Genomic DNA, 9508 nt, shown 5'->3' on the forward strand with positions numbered 1-9508 from the left:
TTGATAACTTCACACATTTTTTAAAGCATATGTTTGACTCCTAAGTTTGGTGTGCCTAAAGGCACTTCTAAAATAGCTTTTCAAGCATGATTGATCATTGAACCATTTTGCGATGTATACTTGTTAATTCTGTTTAAGTATATCGCCAATATTAAGTTTGGTGTCTATATATGCTGTGAATTTTAAGAAAATCACTTTTACTCAAAGGCTCAAATTCATTAACAGAGAGACCATACTTTGCATCATTTTATGAATTTAAGATACTAAGATAGAAAATAAAATGTTTCTTGCAATGAATATACCAATTATTACTGATACTCATTGAATTTTATATGGATTGCTGAGCAGAAAACAAGTTTGGTGTTCACCAAATTTCTGTTCAATGACTAAGAAGCATAGTTAGTTATTCATTAATAAGGAACAAATAGAATTTTATTTTTTTCTTTATTACCGTTCACTCAACAACCACCACCGTGTTGAATTTGAAGTTTAAGCTTACTGTTGCCTTGATTCACATGGATAAGAATAAAGAAGATTTAAAAGGAGACATAGGAAGGGATGCTGCACGGTTGTCACAAGGAGTCACATGTGCCTTGGGAATGGTGCTCTTTTGAAAAAAAATCTGCATGGAATCAGCACCTTGGAGGCTGAACCACATGTGCCCAATGAGGGAGCAATCCATGTCTTCAACCATCCCCACATGCACACCGTCTATTTCATGGATCTTCAACAATGATTTACTCAATCTTCACCCTTCCTTGCAACTTAGCCGAGCCCTCCAACCTCTTATTTTGTTTCAAGAAGTCACATCTCTTTTATAAAATGGCAGCAACACTTCTTAAGCCACATACCTCTACTCCATTCATACATTCCTCCCAAACACATTACAGCCGCCCTTTCTTACCTAAAGATATCACACAGCACCTTATTTCCCATTCCTTTCATAACAAAACCGTGCCTAAGCTCATCCTTTCTTCTTCCTTCTTTCCTGATTCATAGCTTCATCAAGTTCTAAGAGAAGGAAAGGAAAGGAACCAGCCATTGCCGAACCACCAATCTATGATACTAAGAGGTTTAAATCTCAATTTCATGAATCAAGATATCACAGGTTGATGGAATCGAAGAAAGTCATTCCAGAGATGGGGTTCAAATTGAAGAATGGAGAATATCCCATAATGAGAAGGATAACTAAAGAGAGGAGGTGGGAACTTTTGTGTGAGCCCCTCACAGACATCATTGCAATCGTGATAAGGGAGTTCTATGCAAATGCTGTGAGGACAAGCAAAGACAACCTTCCCTATAAGAGCTATGTTAGGGGTGTTGAGGTAGATTTCTGCCCATCATCCATAATGAGAGTCCTACAGATGAGAGTGATAACCTATGGCGAACCCAGCTTTGATGAAAGACTGGAGGGTGAGAATGACCCTGATGAGATATTAAATGGGTTATGCTTTGAAGGTAAGGACTGGGGAAGGGACTCAGAGGGAGCCCCAAGCCACTTGAAGAGAATGGATCTCATACCTGAAGCCAAGGGTTGGTATGAAATAGTGAGAAGATCCATCCTCCCTACTGCAAATACATCTGAAGTCACAATCAAGAGAGCAATTCTGACATATTGCATCCTGAGGGGAGGAGAAATCAACATCCCATAGATCATAGCAGATAGCATTCAAGAGATGGCTAAGGATACTAACAAATCAAGTAGGCTTGGTCACCCAAGCACTATTATGAGGCTGTGCAAAAGAGCAAGGGTACTCTTTGAGGATGAAGATATAGAGAAAGTGAAAGGAAGTAGAGGGATTACCAAGCAAAGAATGGATGGTGTTGCTGACACCCAAGAAGAGAGAAGAGATCAAGGAAGGAGAAGGAGACCACAAGTGGAGGGAGAGCAAGCTTCTGGTGCAATAGACTTGAGCCAAATGCAAAGAGCCATTGAAGAAATGTCTCAACACTATATGAGAGCACAGGAGCAACAATAGGAGCACTACTTGAGGCAACAAGAGCATTACTTGAAAGCCCAAGAGCAACAAGAGCATTGGCAGCAGCAAATAATGGAGAAGCAAGAAAGCTTCCAACTCAAGATGTTGGAACAACAAAGAGAGTTTCAAGCAAGAATCTTGGAGTGGCAAAGGGAACAATCCACAAATTTTCAAGAATCATTTAATAGATTGTCCTAACGCTAAGCCAAGTATGGGGAGTACACTCAAAATCTCTATCAATGGAAGAATATATATCATACTTTTGGAGAACATAGAAACTTGGATAGAATGGAGTATGATATAGAAACTCAAGCAAAGTTAGACTATGCAGTCCATAGCATGCCAGCATTGAACTAACAGATCAAGCCATTTGAGCAATGCCAAGAGTTGGTAGACCATCAGAGAGCAAAAGCCAACAAAAATATAGCACACATGCAACGAGGATTGGAGGAGGCTGGACTCTCGGGTCAAGTAGACCACATTTAGGATCGTAGGTGCCTTGTTGAAGAACCCCAAGAAGCACACAAGAAGAGGAAGAAGAAGGAGAACCCCAAGATGCATATCTGAAACATGATATGCCTCTAAATATTGTATGTTTTGCACTTTCATGTTTTAGTAGATTTCTTATTAGGATATGCATAATGCTTGTTGTTATCTTCACATGCTCACAATCATGTCTTGTTTCCCTTTTTGCATTAATAAGAGAAAGTATTTGAAATAGGAAGTGATTGTCCAATGTGGTAGGAATTAGAATGAAGTTTAGTGGTGGTAATTGCTTGATTTAATGATAAGCTCACTAATAAAAGCTGCATAATAGAATGTTCTTTGTAGTGTGAGCTTAGTTGCTGTTATAAAACCTTTTATTAATGACTTCCCTGGAAAAATAAAGAAAAGTAAGAAAGAAAAAGCAAGGAAAAGCCAAGAATCGGCAAAGAAATAATCAATAAGGCTAGACACCAATAGCTTGGACCTTAGAACATATGCCTGTGGTGTTTCTTGTACTAGGATTTGCTTGGACAATTAGGTTCTGAGGAGTATCTTAAAACTTGGGAACTTGGATTAACTAATCCGGGATTACCAACCGAAAGTCCGTTATCAAGAGCAACCTAGCTACAAAGCATTTAGTGATCCAAAGAGGTGCTGGGCATCAATGATCCTAAGAAAAATTATGAGCCAAGTGTCTATAGTGAAGAAGTGTTGAGCAAAATAGAGCCAAAAAGCTGCTACAACACTTGACACTGAGTTATCAATGAGAAATAAGCTTTCTAAGCAAAAGAAAGAAGGAAAAATTAAAAAGGGATCAATCAAAGAGCCAGCCATTATGACAGCAACTCTAGTGAATCATCAAAGAAGCATTTCTTATTTATCAGCAAAGAATAATTGAGCTGCATTTTTGTCTGCATAAAACCCCATGGTTCAAATTCTATTATCTGCTAAATAAGGACCTATATACTTCTCTGTTTCACTTCATTTCTTCTCATGTTTAGTGCTTGCTTGGGGACAAGCAAGTTTTAAGTTTGGTGTTGTGATGACAAGTCATCTTATGCTAGTTTTACAAGCATTTTTCTTTAGTTTGATTAGGTTTTATGCACTTTCTTGCACAATAAGTAAGTGATTGGAGTGGATTTTCATGATTATGATAAATCAATCAACCATCATTTATTTTACACAAAATCATAGGGTTTAGGCTAGAATTAATTGATTTTATGAATGATGCAGAAACCTTGTGAAGTTGGTGATACTTTTACATGTTTGTTTGGTTGCTTGTAGGTGAAGAAATGATGAAGAAAAGAAAGAACCAGGAAAGCGTTGCATTATCAAAGCATGGCCATTCATTAAGGCAACGCTAAGCTTGGAGACACAAAGGGGTAGCATTCACTTAATGAACATAGCGTTCATTAAGTAAATGCCCATGAAGGAGCACTCATCAAAGGAGAACATCCAAGGAATGCAACAAGAAGCCACGTTCAAAGAATTGAACGAAACGTTCAAAACAATGAACGTTTTTGGCTTATGGAAGCAAGGAAGCAATGCGCATCAAAGGCATCGCAAGGCTGGCGTTCAAAGAAGTGAACTTAGCATTCACTTTTGTGAACTTCTTCGTGCCTTTCACCAAGGGAGCGCCAAGGCTCGAAGGGGGAGAACGCACCAACATAAGGAGCAGCGTTCACTAAAGTGAACGCCAAGTTCACTTTTATGAACGTTTTTGTGCTCCTGGCCAAGGTTCGAAGAGGGAGCATTGGTGCGCGAAATTGTGATCACTACAACTTCACACAACTAACCAGCAAGTGCACTGGGTCGTCCAAGTAATACCTTACGCGAGTAAGGGTCGATCCCACGGAGATTGTTGGTATGAAGCAAGCTATGGTCACCTTGTAAATCTTAGTCAGGCAGACTCAAATGGATATGGTGATGAACGAAAATAACATAAAAGATAAAGATAGTGGTACTTATGTAATTCATTGGTAGGAACTTCAGATAAGCGCATGAAGATGCCTTCCCTTTCGTCTCTCTGCTTTCCTACTGCCTTCATCCAATCCTTCTTACTCCTTTCCATGGCAAGCTCGTGTAGGGTTTCACTGTTGTCAGCAGCTACCTCCCATCCTCTCATTGGAAATACGTTCCTGATGCTCTGTCACAGCATAGGCTATCCATCTGTCGGTTCTCAATCAGGCCGGAATAGAATCCAGTGATTCTTTTGCATCTGTCACTAACGCCCTAGCCCTCAGGAGTTTGAAGCACGTCACAGTCATTTAGTCATTGAATCCTACTCAGAATACCACAGACAAGGTTTAGACCTTCCGGATTCTCTTGAATGCCGCCATCAGGTCCTGCTTATACCACGAAGATTCCGATTAAAGAATCCAAGAGATATTCACTAAGCCTTGGTTGCTTGTAGAACAAGAATGGTTGTCAGTCACCTTGTTCATGAGTGAGAATGATGATGAGCTTCAATCATCATCTTCATCAAGTTGAAGAACAAGTGATATCTTGGACAAAGAACAAGCGGAATTGAATAGAAGAACAATAGTAATTGCATTAATACTCGAGGTACAGCAGAGCTCCACACCTTAATCTATGGTGTGTAGAAACTCCACCGTTGAAAATACATAAGAACAAGAGTGATCATTGGTTTCGGCCCCAGAGAGGGAACCAGAAGAACCAAGATGAAAATACAATAGTAAAAGGTCCTATATATAGAAAACTAGTAGCCTAGGGTGTACAGAGATGAGTAAATGACATAAAAATCCACTTCCGGGCCCACTTGGTGTGTGCTTGGGCTGAGCATTGAAGTATTTTCGTGTAGAGACTCTTCTTGGAGTTAAACGCCAGCTTTTATGCCAGTTTGGGCGTTTAACTCCCATTTAGGTGCCAGTTCCGGCGTTTAACGCTGGAATTTCATGAGGTGACTTTGAACGCCGGTTTGAGCCATCAAATCTTGGGCAAAGTATGGACTATCATATATTGCTGGAAAGCCCAGGATGTATACTTTCCAACGCCGTTGAGAGCGCGCCAATTGGGTTTCTGTAGCTCCAGAAAATCTACTTCGAGTGCAGGGAGGTCAGAATCCAACAGCATCTGCAGTCCTTTTGAGTCTCTGGATCAGATTTTTGCTCAGATCCCGCAATTTCAGCCAGAAAATACCTGAAATCGCAGAAAAACACACAAACTCATAGTAAAGTCCAGAAAAGTGAATTTTAACTAAAAACTAATAAAAATATAATAAAAACTCAACTAAAACTACCAAAAACATACTAAAAACAATGCCAAAAAGCGTACAAATTATCCGCTCATCACAACACCAAACTTAAATTGTTGCTTGTCCTCAAGCAACTGAAAATCAAATAAGATAAAAAGAAGAGAATATACTATAGACTCCAAATTATCAATGAAACTAAGCTCCAAATTAGATGAGCGGGACTAGTAGCTTTTTGCCTCCGAACAGTTTTGGCATCTCACTTTATCCTTTGAAATTCAGAATGATTGGCTTCTTTAGGAACTCAGAATCCAGATAGTGTTATTGATTCTCCTAGTTAAGTATGATGATTCTTGAACACAGCTACTTATTGAGTCTTGGCCGTGGCCCAAAGCACTCTGTCTTCCAGTATTACCACCGAATACATACATGCCACAGACACATAATTGGGTGAACCTTTTCAGATTGTGACTCAGCTTTGCTAAAGTCCCCAATTAGAGGTGTCCAAGGTTCTTAAGCACACTCTTATTGCCTTGGATCACAACTTTATTTCTTTCTTTTTCTTTCTTTTTCTCTTTCTCTTTTTTTTTTGTATTCACTGCTTTTTCTTGCTTCAAGAATCATTTTTATGATTTTTCAGATCCTCAGTAACATGTCTCCTTTTTCATCATTCTTTCAAGAGCCAACAATTTTAACATTCATGAACCACAAATTCAAAAGACATATGCACTGTTTAAGCATACATTCGGAAACAACAAGTATTGTCACCACATCAAACTAATTAAGCTAGTTTTAAAGATGAATTTGAAATCCTGTACTTCTTGTTCTTTTGTGATAAAAACAGTTTTCATTTAAGAAAGGTGATGGATTCATATTCATAGCTTTAAGGCATAGACACTAAGACACTAATGATCATAAGACACAAACATGGATAAACATAAGCATAATTTTCGAAAAACAGAAGAATAAAGAACAAGGAGATTAAAGAACGGGTCCACCTTAGTGATGGCGGCTCTTTCTTTCTCTTGAAGATCCTATGGAGTGCTTGAGCTCCTCAATGTCTCTTCCTTGTCTTTGTTGCTCCTCTCTCATGATCCTTTGATCTTCTCTAATTTCATGGAGGAGAATGGAGTGTTCTTGGTGCTCCACCCTTAGTTGTCCCATGTTGGAACTCAATTCTCCTAGGGAGGTGTTGATTGCTCCCAATAGTCTTATGGAGGAAAGTGCATCCCTTGAGGTATCTCAGGGATCTCTTGATGAGAGGGGTCTCTTGTTTGCTCCATCTTCTTCTTAGTGATGGGCTTGAGGTCATGCCTTCTCAGTTGAACCGACTTTGGATGCCATAAATGGTTATGGAAAAACAAAAAGCAATGCTTTTACCACACCAAACTTAAAAGGTTTGCTCGTCCTCGAGCAAAAGAAGAAAGAAGAGAGTAGAAGAAGAAGAAATGAGGAAGAAGGGAATGGCTTTGTGTTTCGGCCATTAGGGGAAGAAGTGGTGTTTAGGTGGTGTGAAAATGAAGGAGTGAAGAAGGGTTTATGGGGAAGAGGTATTGAGGTGATTGGTGAATGGGTGAAGAAGAAGAGAGAGTGTGGTGGGTTGGTGGGGATCCTGTGGGGTTCACAGATCCTTAGGTGTCAAGGAAAAGTCATCCCTGCACCAAATGGCATCAAAAATCACGTTTTGAGCCAATTCTGGCGTTAAACGCCGGGCTGGTGCCCATTCCTGGCGTTTAACGCCAGGTTCTTGCCCTTTTCTGGCGTTTAACGCCAGTCTGGTGCCCCTTTCTGGCGTTAAACGCCCAGAATGGTGCCAGATTGGGCGTTAAACGCCCAACTGCTAGCTTCACTGGCGTTTAAACGCCAGTGAGTTCTTCCTCCAGGGTGTGCTATTTTTCTTCCTGTTTTTCATTCTGTTTTTGCTTTTTTCATTGATTTTGTGACTTCTTATGATCATCAACCTACAAAAAAAGATAAAATAACAAAAGGAAATAGTTAATTATAAAACATTGGGTTGCCTCCCAACAAGCGCTTCTTTAATGTCATTAGCTTGACAGAGGGCTCTCATGGAGCCTCACAAAAGATCAGAGCAATGTTGGAACCTCCCAACACCAAACTTAGAGTTTGAATGTGGGGGTTCAACACCAAACTTAGAGTTTGGTTGTGGCCTCCCAACACCAAACTTAGAGTTTGACTGTGGGGGCTCTATTTGTCTCTGATTTGAGGGAAGCTCTTCAAGCTTCCTCTCCATGATGACAGAGGGATATCCTTGAGCTTTAAACACATAGGATTCTTCATTCACTTGAATGATCAGTTCACCTCCATCAACATCAATCACAGCCTTTGCTGTGGCTAAGAAGGGTCTGCCAAGGATGATGTTTTCATCCATGCACTTCCCAGTCTCTAGGACTATGAAATCAGTAGAGATGTAATGGTCTTTAACTTTTACCAGAACATCCTCTACAAGTCCATAGGCTTGTTTTCTTGAGTTGTCTGCCATCTCTAGTGAGATTTTTGCAGCTTGCACCTCAAAGATCCCTAATTCCTCCATTACAGAGAGGGGCATGAGGTTTACACTTGACCCTAAGTCACACAAGGCCTTCTTGAAGGTCATGGTGCCTATGGTACAAGGTATGGAAAACTTCCCAGGGTCTTGTCTCTTTTGAGGCAATTTCTGCCTAGACAAGTCATCCAGTTCTTTGGTGAGCAAAGGAGGTTCATCCTCCCAAGTCTCATTTCCGAATAACTTGTCATTTAGCTTCATGATTGCTCCAAGGTATTTAGCAACTTGCTCTTCAGTGACATACTCATCCTCTTCAGAGGAAGAATACTCATCAGAGCTCATGAAAGGCAGAAGTAAGTCCAATGGAATCTCTATGGTCTCATCTTGAGCCTCAGATTCCCATGGTTCCTCATTGGGGAACTCATTAGAGGCCAGTGGACGTCCAGTGAGGTCTTCCTCAGTGGCGTCCTCTGCCTCTTCTTCCTTCCAGAATTCGGCCATGTTGATGGCCTTGCACTCTCCTTTTGGATTTTCTTCTGTATTACTTGGGAGAGTACTAGGAGGGAGTTCAGTAACTTTCTTACTCAGCTGACCCACTTGTCCTTCCAAATTCCTAATGGAGGACCTTGTTTCAGTCATGAAACTTTGAGTGGTCTTTATTAGATCAGAGACCATTGTTGCTAAGTCATAGGTACTCTGCTTAGAATTCTCTGTCTGTTGCTGAGAAGATGATGGAAAAGGCTTGCCATTGCTAAACCTGTTTCTTCCACCATTATTGTTGTTGAAACCTTGTTGAGGTCTCTCTTGATTCTTCCATGAGAGATTTGGGTGATTTCTCCATGAAGAATTATAGGTGTTTCCATAGGGTTCTCCTAGGTAATTCACCTCTTCCATTGAAGGGTTCTCAGGATCATAGGCTTCTTCCACAGATGAAGAGATCCTCCAGCAGAGCTATCCAAAGACATCTTGGATAGTTCAGAGAGACCATCATAGAAAATACATATGATGCTCCATTCAGAAAGCATGGTCAGAAGGACATTTTTTGATCAATTGTTTGTATCTTTCCCAAGCTTCATAGAGGGATTCTCCATCCTTCTGTCTGAAGGTTTGGACTTCCACTCTAAGCTTGCTCAATTTTTGAGGTGGAAAGAACTTTGCCAAGAAGGCATTGACTAGCTTTTCCCAAGAGTCCAGGCTTTCTTTAGGTTGAGAGTCCGACCATATTCTAGCTCTGTCTCTTACAGCAAAAGGGAATAGCGTCAGTCTGTAGACCTCAGGGTCTACCCCATTAGTCTTGACAGTGTCACAGATTTGCAAGAATTCAGCTAA

At 40.4% G+C, this 9508-nt stretch overlaps 1 non-coding gene across 1 annotated transcript; it reads left to right on the top strand.

The window, feature by feature from the left end:
• Positions 1–9198: 9198 nt before the first annotated feature.
• On the top strand, positions 9199–9307 carry LOC130932225 (small nucleolar RNA R71). The gene has a single exon (XR_009067385.1). It is a non-coding gene; the product is annotated as a small nucleolar RNA R71 (small nucleolar RNA).
• The last annotated feature ends 201 nt before the right edge of the window (positions 9308–9508 follow it).

The sequence above is a fragment of the Arachis stenosperma genome, chromosome 5, assembly GCF_014773155.1.
Source record: "Arachis stenosperma cultivar V10309 chromosome 5, arast.V10309.gnm1.PFL2, whole genome shotgun sequence".
Taxonomy (NCBI): Eukaryota; Viridiplantae; Streptophyta; class Magnoliopsida; order Fabales; family Fabaceae; genus Arachis; species Arachis stenosperma.